General features: G+C 40.4%; 1 pseudogene; it reads left to right on the plus strand.

The window, feature by feature from the left end:
* Positions 1-852: 852 nt before the first annotated feature.
* LOC136154722 (pyridoxal kinase pseudogene) lies at positions 853-1795 on the plus strand (annotated as a pseudogene).
* Positions 1796-22224: the final 20429 nt, after the last annotated feature.

The following is a 22224-nucleotide window of genomic DNA, read 5'->3' on the forward strand; positions in this document are numbered from 1 at the left end:
AAAGATTCCACATACAAGCAATATCATATGATATTTGTCTTTCTCTGTCTGACTTACTTCACTTAGTATGTTAATCTCTAGGTCCATTCATGTTGCTGCAAAAGGCATTATTTTATTCATTTTATGGTTGAATAATATTCCATTTTATATATGTATGACTTCTTTTTTATCCACTCATCTCTCAGTGTACATTCTTTAAACATTTTATTGGGATATAATTGATTTACAATGTTGCACAGCAAAGGAAACTATAAGCACAATGAAAAGAAAACCCTCAGAATGGGAGAAAATATTTGCAAATGAAGCAACTAACAAGGGACTGATCTCCAAAATACACAAACAACCCATGTAGCTCAAAATAGAAAGAGCAAACAACCCAATAATATAATGGGCAGAAGATATAAAGACATTTCTCCAAAGAAGACATCAGTTCAGTTCAGTTCAGTCACTCTTTGTGTCCGACTCTTTGCGACCCCATGAATCGCAGCACGCCAGGCCTCCCTGTCCATCACCAACTCCCGGAGTCTATTCAAACCCATGTCCATCGAGTCGGTGATGCCATCCAACTGTCTCATCCTTTGTCGTCCCCTTCTCCTCCTGCTCCCAATCCCTCCCAGCATCAGGGTCTTTTCCAATGAGTCAACTCTTTGAATGAGGTGGCCAAAGTACTGGAGTTTCAGCTTCAGCATCAGTGGTTCCAATGAACACCCAGGACCTTTAGGATGGACTGGTTGGATCGCCTTGCAGTACATACAGATGGTTAAAAAGCACATGAAAAGATGTTCAGCATCACTAATTACTAGAGAATTGCAAATCAAAACTATAATGAGTTATCACTTCACACCAGTCAGAATGGTCATCATCAAAACGTCTAACAGAGAGGGAGGTGGCCTGTCCTCCAAATGGAGCCTGTGCTGGAGCAGGACAGCAGCAGATTGGAGCCCAAGAACTGCAGGGGAGAGGGTGGGGGTGGGAGGAACCCGCTGCCCAGCGGCATGGAGGAGTGACCCCAGCTACCTGAGCAATCAGTCGGCCACATTCTCTACAGGTTTGGGGGCTTGAGGTTGATGTGGTAAACTCTGTCCAGTTTTCAAACCACACAGGCTACTCACACTGGAAGGGCCAAGTGCCAAACCCAGACCAGCTCCATGATCCGTCTAGGAGCTGAAGCTGAACAACGCCAATCAGGATGAATACATTCTCAGGGGCTACAGGCGAGACAAGTCCTTCCTGACCATGGTGGTGGACATCCTGAGGGAGCTTTAGCAGCAGAACTCCAGGCTCATGTACATGTGCGACTTCGTGATGGGAGACCAGCATAACGGAGAAGGCGCCATGTACATCCCCAGAGGACCTCCTTCCCGTTTACAGAGAGAAGGTGGTGCCAGTCGCAGACACCATCACCCTCAACCAGTTTGAGGCTGAGTTGCTGACCAGGAGAAAGATCCACAGCCAGGAAGAAGTCTTAGAGGTGATAGACAAGTTATACTCCATGGGGCCCGACATGGTGGTCATCACCAGCTCCGACCTGCTGTCCCCGAGGGGCACTGACTACCTGATGGCGCTGGGGAGCCAGAGGACACGGACCCCTGACGGCTCCACGGTGACGCAGCGCATCCCCGGGGAGACGCACAAAGTGGACGCCATCTTCATCGGCACTGGGGACAGCTTTGCCGCCATGCTCTTGGCGTGGATGCACAAGCACCCCAACAACCTCAAGGTGGCCTGTGAGAAGACCCTGTCAGCCACACACCATGTTCTGCAGCGGACCCGCCTCCATAACACCGGGTGTTAGGTGTCTCCGTTTCCGTCCTTGTGAAAAATGTAACATCTGCCTTCGAGCTGTGACTGAAACGTGACACTCCACGGTCACTTTGGTGGGGACCTTCCCAGAACCCCCAAAATCTGCACATCTCAGGGTGTCAAGGGGCTGGCTTGCAATTTCCCAGGCCATGGGACAGAGGCTGCTGCAAGGCCAAGGGCACCTGTGGGAAAACCACTGCAGCCAGCTTCTTTTGGAAAACTCATTGGGTTTATGGTAGAACGGGTCATGCGCTGTGTGTTTGCCGCCCACTCCTGGTGACAAATGTGTCAAGTCACTAGGTCAGTGTGCAGGTAGAGTGTGCAGAGGTGGGTTCTTCCCCCACCACCTCGCTAGTGTCTGTAACCCCACCCGCCAGTTATCTCACCCCCTGCCCTGCAGCTCTGTGTCCTGTGCCAGCCAGGTGGGGCGTCCCAAAGCCTCCACAGCTTTGACTGTCCCCACAGTGGGTGGAGGACACGGCAGAGACCTTGACACCAGTCCAGGTGTCCACTGCTGGGGTGACCTTCTTGGCCCCACTTTGCCCGGAATTTTGAGGAACTCCCGCCAGGCGTGGATACAGGCAGGATTGCCCCTGCTTATTACCCACCCCCAACTCTGGGAGCTGCAGGGGTCCACATCTCTTGAAAGTCACAGCCTGGAGGGAAGCAGGGAAATAGCTGGATGTGGGGGCCCAGATGGGGATCCCTGGGAAGCGGGCTGTCCTAGGGTAGCCCTTCCCCCCACCCCACTCTCCCCAGTCCCAGGCCCCACAGACACCCTCCTGAGGCCAGGCCTACATCTCAAGGGCTCCCACCTCCTCAGTGCTGCCTTCAACCCTGTGCTGAAAATGCCCCCAAATGAAGGCAGGCGGGTCCCCACTGGACTCCTGCACTCTCTCTCGTCTTTCTTCCCAACCCTGCTCATGTTCTGAATATTGCAATTTAACTCTCTGGCATTAGTTCCCGCACACAGGGTCAGGGGTCCTCAGCTCCCTGCAGTGGCCAACAGGTCAGGGCTTGTGTCCCTGTCATGTTTCCTGGTTCCTGCAGGGCCCACTGGCCCGGGAGGAGGAGGAGGAAGCCCTGGGGGTGGGGTACAGTCTCCCAGCAAAGTGGCCAGGGGCCAGCCGTAGTCTCCCAGCGCCCTGGGCCTCCACAGAGTCTTTCATGGAAAATTGTCACTGGCAACTAGAGTGGGGATGAGGCCACATTGCCAACCAGTGGAAATCTTTTCTTTCTTCTGCTTCCCCTGCCCCCACCTTTTTTTTATCTTATGGAGAGTAAGTGTAAGACTAGGGCAAGAAACTGATGGGGTCTCTCAATGAGATGGTGAAAACCTGCTCTGAAAATATGGTGTTGGGGGTAGCGGCTTGTTCTGTGTGCACTGTGAACTTGAAGAAAAATATGCTTGGCAAAAAAAAAAAAGTCTATAAACAATAAATGCTGGAGAGTGTGTGGAGAAAAGGGAACTCTCCTACATTATTGATCAGAATGCAAACTGGTACAGCCACTATGGAAAACAGTGTAGAAGTTCCTTAAAAAACTGAAAATGAAGCTACTATATGATCCAGCAATCCCACTCCTGGGAATATACCTGGAGAAAACCATACTTGGAAAAGATGCATGCACCTCAATATTCACTGCAGCACTATTTACAACAACCAGGACTTGGAAGCAATCTAAATGTCCATCAACAGATGAATGAATAAAGAAGATGTGGTGTGTACATAGATAGATAGATAGATAGATAAATAGATATAGTGGAATATTATAAAAAAGAGCAGAATAATGCCATTTGCAGCAACATGGATGAACCTCTCATACTGAGTGAAATGAGTCAGAGAAAGACATGTATCATATAATATTGCTTATATGTGGAATCTAAAAAAAGACTACAAATGAACTTATCTATGAAACTGAAATAGATTTACAGATGTAGAAAACAAAGTTATGGTTGCTGCTGCTACTGCTGCTGCTAAGTCAGTTCAGTCGTGTCCAACTCTGTGCAACCCCATCCCTGGGATTCTCCAGGCAAGAACACTGGAGTGGGTTGCCATTTCCTTCTCCAATGCATAAAAGTGAAAAGTGAAAGTGAAGTTGCTCAGTCATGTCTGACTCTTCGCGACCCCATGGACTACAGCCTACCAGGCTCCTCCGTCCATGGGATTTTCCAGGCAAGAGTACTGGAGTGGGGTGCCATTGCCTTCTCCGAAAACTTATGGTTACTGGGGAGTAAAAGGAGGTGGGATAAACTGGAAGACTGGGATTGACAGACACACTACTATATATAAAATAGGTAACTAATAACATCCTACTGTAAAGCACAGGGAACTCTACTCAATATTTTGTAATAACCTATGTGGGAAAAGAAACTAAAAAAGAGTGAATATGTATTTGTACAACAGATTCACTTCACTATACAGCAAAAACTAATACAACATTATTTTTGTGTAAGAAAAATTATCCAGAAAGATATTGTATAAAAAACACTGTTCCAATACACAAATACTTCATTGGCTCACCTTGAAGGACAGGTAGGATAGAATTCTTTTTAAGCAAAAGGATACAACTACAACTTTAGTGTTTAAAGTTTATGAAATCTATCTATATTTAGCAGCATACAGTCCTTGCCCACATGACTTTTAGAGAACTGTCTGTTATTATCTGAAGGACATGAAGCATACCAACTGTATTGTATAATCAGAATGAAGATGTGGGCACAATAATTTAATAATACTAACAATAATAGGAACAGTAATAATAATAGCATCTGTCATCTCTTGGGCTATGTTCAACATGTTTTGCATTTTTTATCTCATACAGAACTTGAAATGTATCTATCTATGAATTATGAACATATTTCCCTTTTTGTAGACAAAAGAACTGAGGCTCATTGTTGTCAATTAATTTGCTCATTTTAGGGTAAGACTGGGATTTGAAACTAGGTCTGTTTGACTCCAAATTAAGTGTGCAAATAACTGTGAATTTATGTTGGTTTATCTTGAGAAAAGTGATTTGGTAAAATCTGAGAGAATAAATTTAGAAACTTGGAGAGGACACATAGGTACTGAACATTCACATTCATCTATTTGGGTTTGTCAATGAGGATACTTAAGGCAAGTCTTAGGACCTTGGGTAGTTTTATGTCATCCAAACGTAGGGGTGGAAAAATAATTTTCCCTCTACCATCTTAGCTGAGATCCCCATCTATAAGAAAAGACGTTAACAGGAGAAAAACAAACATAAGCTCAACAACATGTTTAAAACAAAGAATGTTGCTCACCATCTGGTTCTACAAAGATTTATTAGCCACTGCAGTCACTGACCAATAGTGCGTTCTGAAAGGAATTCAGGACGAAGAAAGCAGGGTAAAGCACTCTGTGCTTTGGAAACACAGACCCTTAAATAGATATACCTCTGGAGAAAATATTTATGAACCCACATTCTTGCATTTTTCCATACATAAAAAAGCACAGAGATACTAGATCCTTGTGACTAAACTTTTGCTGAGATGTATGCTTGACTGTACATATTCCCTACCCAAAATCATATGTAAACTGGCTTCTCCCTCTATTTCCTCAGAGAGGTTTCTCAGAGTAACTGAGGGGCTGTCTCCCTGTCCTCAGTAAGACCCTGAATAAACACACAGCTCCTGCACTTTTCATTTTCCTTTCAGTCAACACAGGCATGCCTCCTGTATACATGGAAGATACTCAGGAAAAACTGAGTAACTCTATGAAATAGCCCAAGCATCACCTTAAATACCATCTCCAGCTGAAGACAAAAGAAGATTTGGAGGTGGATGTGGGGTCACTTATGGGAGGTTACCAGGAAACACACAGTTAAAACTAGAGTACAATTGTTGCACAGATTTAAGTTTTTGCCTTTTCCATTGGTACAAATTTTCTAAAGGTTTTGTCATCTTCCTCTGCCTGATACACAGAGGGAGACACCCTTAAAATGGAAATTTCCCTTGTAAATGTGCCTTGCAAAAAGGAAACTTCTGTTCAGTTTTCAGAGCTTCTCTTGTGTCTGCTGTATCTTAACAATAACCAGCTTGAGATAGTCTTTATGCCAAAGAGGAATACATGGGGGAAGTATATTTTGCTCCTCTTCACCTATCAGTGAGAAGAAGAAAAACACAGTGCTCAAAGAAACTTAAATAGATTCTAAATGATAGATATAAGAGTTTACTAATGGTTATTTTTAATCTGAAGCCTTATTTTCTCTTTTATTCCTAGCCTGCTGTTTCTCAGTATTTCTCCTTCTCTCAGGTTAAATACAACCATAGAAGAACCTACAACTAGCTTAATCTTTCCAATTTGTGAATCATCTAGTAGACTGCCTTCAGACTTTATCTGCACTATCAGCTCTTCTGGGTCTCCAGCCCACCAGCCCACACTGCAGATTTGTATTCAGCAGCCTCCACAATCCCATGAGCCAGTTCCTTAAAATAAATGTAATAAATCTCTTTGTATATTTTTGACCTAAAAAAAAGTAGGCTGCCAGATATTTCTCCAGCAAAGATGGGGTTATTTCAGATCAGCAGAGGATTGCAATTCAGGGTCTGAAACCATGGTGAGCCATGCACAAGTCCCTGCAGAGCAAGCGAAGAACACTTTTAGAGGGGAAAAGGAAGTTGGGAGGGCTATAGTAAACAAAGAATTCATGGCTTTTCACTGGCTGAATCCTTGCCACGAAGAAGACAAGATGACAAGTCTTTTTGTTGGGATCTGCTATCATCACAGGGCATGAGAGCTCCCCCTTCTGGTCTCTTGAGTCTATTTAATTTAGGTTTCTGTTTATTTTATGCAACTATATGTATATTTATAAATATATATGTGTATAAATATATATGTTGTGCTGTGCTTAGTCACTCAGTCATGCCTGACTCTTTGCAACTCCATGGACTGTAGCCCGCCAGGCCCCTCTATCTATGAGACTCTCCAGGCAAGAGTAGGAGTGGGTTGCCATTTCCTTCTCCAGGGGATCTTCCTGACCCAGGGATCGAATGCGTGTCTCCTGCATTGCAGGCAGATTTTTTACCACTGTGCCACCTGGGAAGAGCAGTTTTATCCTTGCTCTCCCTTTAAAGAAAATGTATGGGACACACAATCGTTAAGATTGCCCCTGATTTTTGACAACACACAATCTCCCAAACTGGGCTTCCCATGTGGCTCAGCAGTAAAGAATCTGCCTGCTAACACAGGAGACACAGGAGACATGGTTTGGATCCCTGGGTCAGGAAGATCCCCTGGAGGAGGGCATGGCAGCCCACTCCAGTATTCTGGCCTGGAGAATCACATGGACAGAAGAGCCTGGCTGGCTACAGTTAATGGGATTGCAAAGAGTTAGACACGACAGAGCAACTGAGCACACACAATCTTCCAAATCACCTAATCAAAGCTGAAATCCCACAGTAAATTCTTTCTAACACCCTCTTACTGAGATGCGCCATAATTCCCCAGGGTGTGCATCCCCCCATCAGTACAGTGAGTAGTAAATACAACTTGTTGATCTATAGGTGTGTTCCTTAGCAGTCTTTGGCTGGAGGACAAAGGATCTCTGAGGGAATATGTCATAGTCTGCATGTTTTTTCAAATCATTTCAAGAAGGCAACATAAGAAAGAAAACAACTGATCCTTAAACATCCATTATTAATCCAGTGAAAACCTATTCAAGTGAATGCTTTTATTGACTAGCATATCCTCTGTTACAAAATACAACTATAGTGTTTTATTTTATTTTTAATCATAGAAATAAATGTATGCCTAGCATAACAACTTGATAATCAGTTCATTCATTTAAAATAACCTAAGCATGCACTCACATTACACAAACTAAACAATATGCATTAAATAAAAATTATTTAAGTCTATTGCTCGACAGAATGGATTGATCAACTAGTTTTAACTGCACCTTCATTTCAACAACCATTTGAAAATATACATCCTGACCTTTATGATTTTGTCATTCCCCCCCCCCCCAAAGCATCCAAATTCATAAAGTCACCCATGCTATATAGCCCCTGGTCCAGATGCAAAAATTATCTTTAATGGTATAGGTTAGATGTGCTTTATCAACAGGAAAACAGGAAGCCACAAATGGGGCAAAACTAGACCAAACTGGCTAGATCCAAAATGGCTGACAAAGTAGGCTTTTCTCATTATACACACATTAGAATACATTATCATGCTAAGGTCTCCCCACATGCACCACTACTGGATGGCTTTGACCATACAAGAAGAGGCAGACAGTGTGGACTCAATTCTTAAAACTCTCTGCCTTTTCCAAGAATTTAGATGATGTCAGACTTTATTCTGTTCAAGAAAATTAGGGTTACTAAGGGAATATTTCATGCAAAGATGGGTTTGATAAAGGACAGAAATGGTATGGACCTAACAGAAGCAGAAGATATTAAGAAGAGGTGGCAAGAATACACAGAAGAACTGTACAAAAAAGATCTTCACCACCCAGATAATCATGATGGTGTGATCACTGACCTAGAGCCAGACATCCTGGAATGTGAAGTCAAGTGGGCCTTAGAAAGCATCACTCTGAACAAAGCTAGTGGAGGTGATGGGATTCCAGTTGAGCTATTTCAAATCCTGAAAGATGATGCTGTGAAAGTGCTGCACTCAGTATGGCAGCAAATTTGGAAAACTCAGCAGTGGTCACAGAACTGGAAAAGGTCAGTTTTCATTCCAATCCCAAAGAAAGGCAATGCCAAAGAATGCTCAAACTACCGCACAATTGCACTCATCTCACACACTAGTAAATAATGCTCAAAATTCTCCAAGTCAGGCTTCAGCAGTACGTGAACCGTGAACTTCCAGATGTTCAAGCTGGCTTTAGAAAAGGCAGAGGAACCAGAGATCAAATTGCCAACATCCGCTGGATCATCAAAAAAGCAAGAGAGTTCCAGAAAAAAACATCTATTTCTGTTTTATTGACTATGCCAAAGCCTTTGACTGTGTGGATCACAATAAACTGTGGAAAATTCTGAAAGAGATGGGAATACCAGACCACCTGATCTGCCTCTTGAGAAACCTGTATGCAGGTCAGGAAGCAACAGTTAGAAGTGGACATGGAACAACAGACCAGTTCCAAATAGGAAAAGGAGAACGTCAAGGCTGTATATTGTCACCCTGCTTATTTAACTTATATGCAGAGTACATCATGAGAAACGTTGGGCTGGAAGAAGCACAAGCTGGAATCAAGATTGCCAGGAGAAATATCAATAACCTCAGATATGCAGATGACACCACCATTATGGCAGAAAGTGAAGAGGAACTAAAAAGCCTCTTGATGAAAGTGAAGGAGGAGAGTGAAAAAGTTGGCTTAAAGCTCAACATTCAGAAAACTAAGATCATGGCATCTGGTCCCATCACTTCATGGGAAATAGATGGGGAAACAGTGGAAGCAGTGTCAGACTTTATTTTTTTGGGCTCCAAAATCACTGCAGAGAGTGACTGCAGCCATGAAATTAAAAGACACTTACTCCTTGGAAGGGAAGTTATGACCAACCTAAACAGCATAGTAAAAAGTAGAGACCTAAATTTGTCAACAAAGGTCTGTCTAGTCAAGGCTATGGTTTTTCCAGTAGTCATGTATAGATGTGAGAGTTGAACTGTGAAGAAAGCTGAGCGCCGAAGAATTGATGCTTTTGCACTGTGGTGTTGGAGAAGACTCTTGAGAGTCCCTTGGACTGCAAGGAGATCCAACCAGTCTATCTTAAAGGAGATCAGTCCTGGGTGTTCATTGGAAGGACTGATGCTGAAGCTGAAACTCCAATACTTCGGCTGCCTCATGCACAGAGTTGACTCATTGGAAAAGACCCTGATGCTGGGAGGGATTGGGGGCAGGAGGAGAAGGGGACGACAGAGGATGAGATGACTGGATGGCATCACTGACTCGATGGACATGAGTCTGAGTAAACTCCAGGAGTTGGTGATGGACAGGGAGGCCTGGCGTGCTGCAGTCCATGGGGTCGCGAAGAGTCGGACACGACTGAGCGACTGAACTGAACTGAACTGGACTTTACTCAGATCCCTCCCCTTTTTCCCTCCCCTGTAGAACTTTCTCCTGACCTTCGGCCAGGGAGAAGATGCTTTCAGAGCATGTGCTCCCCTTCTCAATTCTCTGGCCATTGAATAAAAACCTGTTTTTCTTTTAAGAAGTAAGTTCTCTGAATTCTTATTTTTTAAATTTTTTATTTATTTTTGACTGAGCTGGGTCTTTGTTGCTTCGTGGGCTTTCCTCTAATTGTGGCGAGTGGGGGTCTACTCTCTAGTTGGGATGCACTGGTTTCTCATTATGGTGGTTTCTCTTGTTGCTGATCACAGGTTCTAGGGTGCACGGCTTCAGTAGTTGGGACACATGAGCTCAGTAGTTGTGATTCCCAGCACAGGCTCAGTAGTTGTAGCTTACAGGCTTAGTTGCTCCGCATCATGTGGGATCTTCCTGGGTCAGGGATTGAATTCATGTCTTCTGCATTGGCAGGTGGATTCTTTATCACTAAGCCACTAGGGAAGCCCAACCTTGTCTTTCTTGCACCCAATTCATTTTCTTTATTGGCAGCAAGAACGTGAAAGGGGAGGAACTCAATGACAGAGTCCAGGGCTTCATTTCAGCTAGGGCCCAAAGAGGGGGGCCCACTCATCTAATTCAGTAACAAGAAAATGTTAAGTTCTCTTTAATCTTTTTTCATCAGTGTTGGTGTTTGTATCCAGTATATAATGGGAATCCTCAGTGGAAAGTGCATATAGGTGCAAGTATAGTTTCAACACATGAAATATCCTTAGCATTTTTGTGGTGATGGAGAGATAAAGGAATCATTGTTCTTATTTCAAAGAGCAATTTTCCTTACTTTGTGTTCAATTCAATTCAGTTGCTCAGTCGTGTCCAACTCTTTGTGACTCCATGGACTGCAGCACTCCAGGCTTCTCTGTCCATCATCAACCCCCAGCGTTTACTCAAACTCATGTCCATTGAGTCAGTGATGCCATCCAACCATCTCATCCTCTGTCATCCCCTTCTCCTCCCACTGTCAATCTTTCTCAGCATCAGGGTCTTTTCAAATGAGTCAGTTCCTGGCATCAGGTGGCTAAGGTATTGGAGTTTCAGCTTCAGCATCAGTCCTTCCAATGAATATTCAGGACTGATTTCCTTTAGGATGGACTGGTTGGATCTCCTTGCAGTTCAAGAGACTCTCAAGAGTCTTCTCCAATACCACAGTTCAAAAGCATCAATTTTTCAGTGCTCAGTTTTCTTTATAGTCCTACTCTCACATCCATACGTGACTACTGGAAAAAATCATAGCTTAGACTAGACAGATCTATGTTGGCAAAGTAACGTCTCTGCTTTTTAATATGCTGTTTAGGTTGGTCATAACTTTTCTTCCAAGAAGCAAGCGTCTTTTAATTTCATGGCTGCAGTCACCCTCTGCAGTGATTTTGGAGCCAAAGAAAAGAAAGTCTATCACTGTTTCCATTGTTTCCCCATCTATTTCCCATGAAGTGGTGGGACCAGATGCCATGATCTTAGTTTTCTGAATGTTGAGCTTTAAGCCAACTTTTTCACTCTCCTCTTTCACTTTCATCAAGAGGCTCTTTACTTCTTCTTCACTTCCTGCCATAAGGGTGGTGTCATCTGCATATCTGAGGTTATTGATATTTCTCCCAGCAATCTTAATACCAGTTTGTGCTTCATTTAGCCTGGCATTTCTCATGATGTACTCTGCATATAAGTTAAATTAGCAGGGTGACAATATACAGCCTTGATGTACTCCTTTCCCTATTTGGAACTGGTCTGTTGTTCCATGTCCAGTTCTAACTGTTGCTTCCTGACTTGCATACAGATTTCTCAAGAGGCAGATCAGGTGGTCTGGTATTCCCATCTCTTTCAGAATTCTCCACAGTTTATTGTGATCCACACAGTCAAAGGCTTTGGCATAGTCAATAAAGCAGAAGTAGATGTTTTTCTGGAACTCTCTTGCTTTTTTGATGATACAATGGATGTTGGCAATTTGATCTCTGGTTCGTCTGCCTTTTCTAAATCCAACTTTGCATTATATACCTGAATTTTAAGAGACTTATGTTAAACTTCCCAGGTGGCTCAGTGGGAAAGAATTTGACTGACACTGCAGGAGACATGGACTCAATCCTTGGGTCCGGAAGATCCCCTGGAGTAGAAAATGACAACCCACTCATGGGTTGGTTCTTGCCTGGGAAATCCCATGCACAGGGGAGCCTGACAGGCTACGGTCCACAGAGTTGCAAAGAGTCAGGCATGACTGAGTGAATAGACAACAACAACATACTTAAAATAATATTGTCTATACTCCTTTATGACTGGTTTATTTTGCTCATTATATCTATGAAATGGTGCTGTTGTTGCTTGTATCAGTAGTTTGGTCCTTTGACTGAAGAGTAGTATTCTATTATATATAACACCGTTTTTAAACCATTCTCCTATTGATAGACTTATGCATTGCTTTCAATATCTTGCTTTTATGACTAAAGACACAATGAAGTATATTGTTCAAATCTTTTGGAGTACTTATGTTTTACTTTCTTTTGGATAAATACATAGGGGTGAAATTGATGGGTCACAGGAGTATTTGCTTAGCTTTGAAACAGGCAAACAGTTAAATGGCCCTATAGAGTGTCTGCACTATTTTGGAGAAATAGTGAGTTCATTTTTAATATCTAGGACTAAACCTACCTAAGGAGATTAAAGAACTGTATACAGAAAATTACAAGACATTGATGAAAGAAATCAAAGATAACATAAACAGATGGAGAGATATTTCCTGTTCCCAGGTAGGAAGAATCAATATTGTGAAAATGACTATACTACCAAATGCAATCTACAGATTCATTGTGATCCCTATCAAATTACCAATGACATTTTCCACAGAACTAAAACAAAAAATTTCACAATTCATATGGAAACAGAAAAGACCCAGAGTAGCCAAAGGAGTCTTGAGAAAGAAGAATGGAGCTGGAGGAATCAACCTCCCTGACTTCAGATTATACTACAAAGCTACAGCCATCAAAACAGTATGGTACTGGCACAAAAACAGAAATATAGACCAATGAAACAAGATAGAAAGCCCAGAAATGAACCCACATACCTATGGGTACCTTAGTTCTGACACAGGGGGCAAGAATATACCATTGGGCAAAGACAGCCTCTTCAATGAGAAGTGCTGGGAAAACTGGACCGCTATACATGTAAAAGAATGAAATTAGAACACTTCCTACCACCATGCACAAAGATAAACTCAAAATGGATTAAAGACCTAAATGCAAGATCAGAAACTATAAAACTCTTAGAGGAAAACATAGGCAGAACACTCAATGGCACAAATCAAAGCAAGATCCTCTATGACCCACCTCCTCGAGTAATGGAAATAAAAACAAAAGTAAACAAGTGGGACCTGATTAAACTTAAAAGATTTGCACAGTAAAGGAAACTATAAACAAGGTGAAAAGACAACCCTCAGAATGGGAGAAAATAATAGTAAATGAAACAACTGACAAAGGATTAATTTCCAAAATATACAAGCAGCTCATACAACTCAATACCAGAAAAACAAACAACCCAATCAAAAAGTGGGGAAAAGGCATAAACAGACATTTCTCCAAAGAAGACATACAGATGGCTAACAAACACACGAAAAGATACTCAATATTGCTCATTATAAGAGAAATGCAAAGCAAAACTACAATGAGATATCACCTCACACCAGTCACAATGACCATCATCAAAAAGTCTACAAACAATAAATTCTGGCGAAGATGTGGAGAAAAGGGAACCCTCTTGCAGTCTTGGTAGGACTTTAAATTGATGATACAACCACTATGGAAGACGGTATGGAGATTCCTTTAAAAACTAGGAATAAAACCACCATAAGACCCAGAAATCCCACTCCTAGGCATATACCCTGAGGAAACTAAAATTTAAAAAGAGACATGTACCCAAATGTTCATTGCAACACTACTTACAATAGCTAGAACATGGACGGAACCTAGATATCCATCGACAGATGAATAGATAAAGAAGTTGTGATACATATACACAATGGAATATTACTAAGCCATAAAAAGGAATGTATCTGAATCAGTTCTATTGAGGTGGATGAACCTAGAGCTTATTATACAGAGTGAAGTAAGTCAGAAAGAGAAAGATAAATATTATATACTAATGCATATATATGGAATCTAGAAAAATGGTATGAAGAATTTATTTGCAAGGCAGTAATGAAAAACAGACAAAGACAACAGACTAGAAGACACTGGGAGATGGGAGGAGAGGATGAGATGTATGGAGAGAGTAACATGGAAACTTATGTTACCGTATGTAAAATAGATAGCCATGGGAATTTGCTTTATGTCTCAGGGAACTCAAACAGGGGCTCTGTATCACCCTAGAGGCGTGGGGTGGGGAGGGAGATGGGAGGGACATTTGAGAGGGAGAGGACATATGGATACCTATGGCTGATTCATGTTGAGTTTTGACAGAAAACAAAATTCTATAAAGAATTATCCTTCAATTAAAATAAATAAATTTCAAAAAATAATAAAACTCACTGTTTAGTGGCATTCAGTACATTCACAATGTTGAGCAACCATCACCTCTAAATGATTCCAAATCATTTTCATCACCCCAAAGGGAAATTCCCATACCCATGAAGCAGTCATTCCCTGTTTTACCCTGCCCCAGCCCCTGAAAACCACTAATCTTTCTGTTTCTATGGTTTTGCTATTATGGAAATTTCATGCAGTTATAATTATGCAATCTGTGACTTTTTGTGTTTGACTTCTTAGCATAACGTTTTCCAGTTGCCTCCATGTTGTAGCATGTATCAGTATTTTATTCTTTTTTATAACAAAAAAAATTCCATTCCACAGATATAACATAACCTGTCTATCCATTCATTCCTGAACATTTGGTTCCCATCCATCTATTGGCTATCATAACTAGTGCTGCTATTGACATTCGTGTACAAATTTTGAATATTCATTTTCAAATTCATTTTGGTATATATACTAGGAATGGAATTTCTGGGTCATAGAATTCCCTTTAACTTTTTGAGGAACAGCCAAACTCTTTTTCACATTTGCAGTACTGTTTTACATTTCCACCACTAATTATGTAAATGTGTACATTTTATATTTCTGTCACTAATATGAGTCCAGTATTTGCACTACCTTTGCTAATCTTTGTTGTTTTCCATTAAAAAAATATTATTATAGCCATCTTAGTGGGTAAGAAGCAATATCTTGTGTCTCTAATGATCTGCATGTCTCTAATGCCTAATGATATTTTGAGTTTCTTTTCATGTATCATTGATCATTTGCATATCTCCTTTGGACAAACGTATATTCAAATTTATTGTCCATTTTTAAAGTTGGGATGCTTGCTTTTGTGTTATTGACTTGTAAGAGTTCAGTATATATTAACATTCTGGATACTGGTCCTTACCAGATATATGATTAGCAAATATTTTCACTCCTTGATAGCATCTTTTGATACATAAAAGTTTTGATGAAGTGCAGTTCAGCTATATCTTTCTTGTTCTTTTTTGGTCATATTTAACAGTTGGTAAGTCTAACAGCATAAAGATTTCTTGGTATGTTTCTTTCTAAGAGGTTTATATAGATTAGCTCTTCAGTTTAGGTATTTAGTTCATTTTGAGTTAATTTTTGTATATGGTACATGGTATGGCCCAGCCTCATACTTTTGCATGTGGATATCCAGCATCATTGTTGAAGAGTCTATGCTTTCCCCCATTAATTGGTTTTGGAACCTTTGTAAAAATCAGTTGATCATAGATGTATGAGTTTATTTCTGGACTCAGTTCTATTCCACTGATCTACATACCTATCTATATGCTAGCACTATATTACTATAGTAATAAGTTTGTAATAAGTTTGAAATAAGTTTGAAAATATGAAACTGTGAGTCCTACAACTTTTTCAAGATTGTTTTGGTTATTTGGGGTCATTTGCAATTCCCTATCTTTGTTGAAGGTTTTTGTTATTTGCTTAGTGACTTTTTTTTAAAATCATTTTTGTAAAATCTTCATTGTTTGTCCTATATGTCATTGGAGTCTACATTATATTACCTATTGGTCAGCAGCATTTTAACAAAGTTTTCTTAAGTTCCTGGAGCAAACAAAAAACAAAGCAATTGAAAAGAAACATAAAGGATAAAAGAGAAACAAAATAAATGGAAGTATTTTTCCAAGCATTGTTGATTGCCTGTGCTTGAGGGTGCTCCTTCAGTGGTTAACCAGACTGTTTACAGCTCTGCCTTGGTCTTCACTTTATGCTGTTGGATGCTAGAGGTCAGCTGGAGGTGAAAACTCAGGATCTTCTCAGGCTTTTCTGTGCATGCATCCAGCACTGGGCATGCTGTTGACCTTCTCTATTTCCCATGATATATGTGAGAGCTTTTAACAACCGTATTCCCCCATGTATCTTCTTGCTCAAACTCTTTCCTCGCAGACTTTCTAGTCTCTCTTGCTTAGCCTGGCTTTTATTTCCTTGCTCCAAGTTGTCATGGTCAATATTTTGCTTTAAATGCTTTTAACAGACATCACCTGACAGCAAACACCACCTGGGAAGTCACCCCACTCCTGAGAATCCTCTTTATTTGTTTAAAGACAAAAGAGAGAGATGAGAGAAGAAAAAAAGAAAAAGGCAAGTCCTTGTTCTGGGTCCTCAAAGAGCCATGAGATAGAGCCACCCAGTCACAATTCTTTGAGAATGTGGTCCTCATTGCCTCTGCACTAACAATCTGCCCCAGGTATGCAGGTTCCCACCTTTATAGCCTTAGCATTTTAGGTAGGCTACTTAAAATGTTACAACGCTCTCTTACCACAGTGCAGCAGATTCTTTCTTCACTAAGGTTTCCCTTGGTGGTTGTAAGCATTAGACTAGATTCCAGATTCTGCAAAAGTTGATTTTGACAGTTTTTACCAGCATTTTAGCTGTTGCTGTTGTCTTGGTAATGATGAAGTTCTGGAGTAGGACATGCCCCTACTGTGCCCTTTTTGGTGCCATTCTCTCATTCATTTTTATTTTGTTATTATCCATCTGTTGTAGACTGAATTATGCATGCACCTCAGGAGCCACAACAACAACAATACCACAAATCAAAAAAACGTTGCTATCACTTGCTCCTATTTTAATTCATTTGTGGTCATAGAATTAATTTTGTGTGACTCAAATTATTTAAGAAATTTTAGAATATGTTTTTAGAAACATGGTCTATCTTGGAAAATGTCCCAGGTGCACTTGAAAAGTATGTGTATTTGGGTGTTGTTGGGTGTGATTTATAGACATCAGATCATGTTGGTTGGTTATAATATTCAAGCCTTCTATAGCCTTACTGATTTTCTATCTACTGTGTTCTGTAAATTATTGAGAGATGGATGCTAAAATTCTGCTTCTAGTCCTAGATTGTCTTTTTAAACTTCTACCAAATTCTGTTTAGTGTATTTTAGACACAGTATTAGTTTTAGAATTGTTAGAATGATATTAATAATACTTTAAAATATGTTTCTGCTAAATATAACATTTAGGTACACTTGGAGTCATTTTAACTTATTTTTTAGACAAACAATATTTTTTTTCCTAGCTTTTTTTGTGGTAAGAACTTTAAAAATCTACTTTCTTATCAGCTTTCAAATAACCACAGTCACCATACCGCACATTACATTCCCAGAATTTGTTCATCTTATAACTGGATATTTGTACCTTTTGACCATTTTTACTCATTTTCCTCCACCCTGCTATCCTCTGCTCCTGGAAACAACTCTGATAGGTTTCTTCACTCTCAAGTACACTTTGCAAGCATGTGTGCCTGCTCAGTCGTGTCCAGTCGACTCTTTGCAACTCTGTGGGCTGTAGCCTGCCAGGCTCCTCTGCCCATGGGATTTCCCAGGCAAGAATACTGGAGTGGGTTGCCATTTCCTTCTCCAGGGGCTCTTACCCACCCACGCCTCCTGTGTCTTCTACATTGGCAAGCGTATCCTTTACCACTCCACCACCTGGGAAGCCTCCCAAGAACACTTTACTTTGATATTATAACCAATCCTGCTTCTTTGATTGATAATTGTGGTCTACCTTTTTCTATCCTTTTAATTTTAACTCATATATAACATTGCATTTGAAGTTTCTTGTAAACAGCATAAAATTTGGTTCTTTTGTTTCATCCAGCTTGCCGATCTTCATCTTTTAATTGATATCTTTAATATTTACATTTTAGGTAATTATTGATTTGATAAGATTTAAATCTGCCATTTTATTTTCTGTTTTCTCTTTGTTTTCATATCTGTTTTTTCCCTCATGTTCCCTCACTTTTGTTGATGCAAAAAGTTTGCATCAACACTTTTAGAATTCCATTTTGATGTATTCATTGTTTTATCTTTGAATAGGTATAGCTTTTTAGTAGCTTCTCAAAGTATTAAATTGTTGTTCAGTCACTAAGTAGGATCTGACTTTGTGACCCCAAAGACTGCAGCATGACGGACTCCTCTGTCCTCCACTATCTCCCACAGTTTGCTCAAATTCATGTCCATTGAATCTGTGATGCTATCTAGCCATCTCATCCTCTGCCATATCCTTCTCCTTTTGCTTTCAAGCATCAGTCTTTTCCAATGAGTTGGCTCTTCATATCAGGCAGCCAAAGTATTGGAACTTCAGCATCAGTCCTCCCAATGAGTATTCAGGTTTGATTTCCTTTAGGATTGACTGATTTGATCTCCTTGCGGCCCAAGGGACTCTCAAGAGTCTTCAGAACCACAAACGGAAAGCATCAACTCTTCAGGGCTCAGCCTTCTTTAATATACTATGCGTGTATGCTAGGTTGCTTCAGTCATGTTGGATGTAGCCCACCAGGCTCCTCTGTCCATGAAATTTTTCCTGGCAGGAATACTGGAGTGGATTATCATGGCCTCCTCCAGGGGATCTTCCCAACCCAGGGATCAAACTCGCATCTCTTATGTCTCCTGCATTGGCAGAGGGATTATTTACCACTAGCGCCACCTTATGGGCATAACTTATCACAGTTTACTTGTGCCATCATTTTTCCAGTTTGAATGATGTGTATAAAATCTTTTCTTTTTTTATGTCTCTTTACCCTCCCTCTATTATAATTGTCTTAAAGCGTTGCCTTACATGCATTTAGAACCATAGTAGACTGTGTTGTAATTTTTATCTCAACTAACGTAATTTAGGAAACTGAATGATATGGTGTCACTTCATATTGCTATTGATAGCAATAGTTTCATATGATAAATTGCTTGTCATTTGACTTTTTTCCCCTATCAGTAAAATGTCATCTCTCTCTCTCACTGTTTTCAAGATTTTCTGTTTTTAGTTTGTGGAAATTTAACTATGATGTATCTTGGCACGGATTTCTTTGGATTCCTCCTGTTTGGGGTTAACTAAGCTTCTTGAAACTGTAGGTTATGTTGTTTGCTAAAGTTGGAAAAAATTTCAACCTTTAATTCTTCAAGTATTTTTTCAGCTCACTTTCTGGAATTATGATTACATAAATGCTAGATTTTTTTTTTTTTTGCTACTGTCCCCATGAAAAGGAAGACTTGAATATCAATAAAATTATATTTCAGCCTTGCATTTGTGATTCATGTGAGCTTTGTGGAGAAAGTAACTGCAGAATGAACCAAGTTTTTTAAATTAAGCTATGACAAACTATATTTCATTAAATGTGAAGCAATTACATATGTCCCCCTCCCCCAAGGAAAAGAAGACAAAAATGAAATAGAGGAATATATAGAAGATAAAGAGAAATTATGAGAACATACAAACACCATGCCAGCAGCAAATATGGAAAATCCTAAACAAATGCCTATTCACTGAATCATGTTACTATGGATGAAGCAATGATGATGTGTGGTAAAATAATGGGTAAACAGCCAAACAAGCATTTGTGCTTGAGGATGTGAATATTGAAAAACTCCAATAAATCTCTGTGCTTTAAATAAGTTGATGAGTTTAAACATACAGCTTTTAGCCGTTAATTAACCCAAATTCATAAAAGAAAAAACATTAAAAATTATATTTTCTACTAATAATTCATTTCTAAACATGGTACTGTAGTCAGTGCCATTGTTACCTAACTGGTCATCATTCTCATTTTTTGTTGTAGTACTTGCAATATTAGACTTAGATGTGGTCAAAGACTGAAATGACTGAATCAATTGGAAATTACCGGTTTTGAGTGTTTTCAAAACTTGCTACTTTCTAGATGTTTGAAATTGGTTTAGTGAAAGTTGCTTAGTTATGTCCAATTCTTTGTGACCCATGGACTGCAGCCTGTCAGGCTACTCTGTCCATGGAATTCTCCAGGCCAGAATACCTGAGTGGGTAGCCATTCCCTTCTCCAGGGATTTTCCCAACCCCGGGATTGAACCCAGGTCTCCAGTTGCATTGGGCTTCCCAGGTGGCGCTAGTGGTAAAGAACCCACCTGCCAACGCAGGAGACATGAGACAGAGGTTCCATCCATCGGTCGGGAAGATCCCCTGGAAAAGGACATGGCAACCCACTCCAGTATTCTTGCCTGGAGAATCCCATGGACAGAGGAACCTGGCAGGCTGCAGTCCATAGGGTGGCAAAGAGTCAGACATGACTGAAGTGACTGAGCACGCACAAATCCAAAGTTAAAAACGTATTTTGGGGAATACAATTGAATACCAAGGCTATATCAAGCAAGGCACTGTGAATTATCTTTTTCTTTCTCTCTAAAATTTATTTTGTGATATTTGCAAAAAGGAAAAATGATCTACAATTAGAATTTTAGGTGCATAACTTTCAGTGACTATTTCATCATAAGTATTTTCAACATACAAGCCAGTATATACAAAATTTTAAAATATTCATTTATATGCAAAACTAAAAGTGTTTGAGAGTATTTTATTTAGTCAGTTGGTGGCTTTGAGCACATTTATAATCTGGCTCAGAGTGCGTAAAAATGTACACATAATGGCAAACAAGGGTTGATACATCACTTCCTTTGCTAGGCTCAAATGCCCTTATTTATTGGATATATATATTTTTTACACTTGCACCTTATAACAAGCTGCAGGAACACAAATATATAAGAATAGGGATCATTGGAAATATAAGTTTAAAGCATATCTCCTGAAGTCTTTGTATCCCAGCTTCTTTCCCTGTTACTTTATAGAGTACCCAAGGAAATAGTATCTGAGTTCTTGCTGACTAATTCTTGTTCCTGCATTCCAACACTGTTGACCCAACTGAGATTCTTTTCTTCCTTGGTTCTGACATACTATTCTCTCCTTCTGATACTTTTCTGACTCTTTCTATGTCTCTTAATCATTGTCCTTTTAAATACTAATATTCCCCTGAGTTGTATTCGTCCATAGTTTTTTCAGTCTAGTGGCCTAATTTATGATGTCTATGAAAAAGGTTTCAACTAGCACACATATAATGTGCCTAGTTGCTCAATCATGTCCAACTCTTCGCTATCCCATGGACTGTAGTCTGCCAGGCTCCTTGGTCCATGGAATTCTCCAGGCAAGAATCCTGGAGTGGACCTGGGCATACACACTGAGGAAATCAGATCTGAAACAGACACGTGTACCCCAATGTTCATCGCAGCACTGTTTATAATAGCCAGGACATGGAAGCAACCTAGATACTCATCAGCAGACGAATGGATAAGGAAGCTATGGTACATATACACCATGGAATATTACTCAGCCGTTAAAAAGAATTAATTTGAATCAGTTCTAATGAGATGGATGAAACTGGAGCCCATTATACAGAGTGAAGTAAGCCAGAAAGATAAAGACCAATACAGTATACTAATGCATATATATGGAATTTAAAAAGGTGGTAACGATAACCCTATATGCAAAACAGAAAAAGAGACACAGATGTACAGAACAGACTTTTAGACTCTGTGAGAGAAGGTGAGGATGGGATGTTCAGAGAGAACAGCATTGAAACAAGTATATTATCAAGGGTGAAACAGATGGTCAGCCCAGGTTGGATGCATGAGACAAGTGCTCAGGGCTGGTGCACTGGGAAGACCCAGAGGGATGGGATGGAGAGGGAGGCAGGAGCGGGGATCGGGATGGGGAACACATGTAAATCCATGGCTGATTCATGTCAATGTATGACAAAAACCACTACAAAAAAAAAAAAAAAAAAGAATACTAGAGTGGATTGCCATTTCCTTCTCCAGGGGATCTTCCTGACCCAGGGATTGAACCTGGGTCTCCTGCATTGCAGGCAGATTCTTTATCATCTGAGCCACATATATAATTTAAAACATGATTAAAGACGTTTATTTTCTGAAATAAAGATCTGCATATCTAACTGATTACAGGACCTTTCTATCAAGGCGGTTGTCAGGAA

This window comes from Muntiacus reevesi, chromosome X (assembly GCF_963930625.1).
Source record: "Muntiacus reevesi chromosome X, mMunRee1.1, whole genome shotgun sequence".
NCBI classification, from domain to species: Eukaryota; Metazoa; Chordata; class Mammalia; order Artiodactyla; family Cervidae; genus Muntiacus; species Muntiacus reevesi.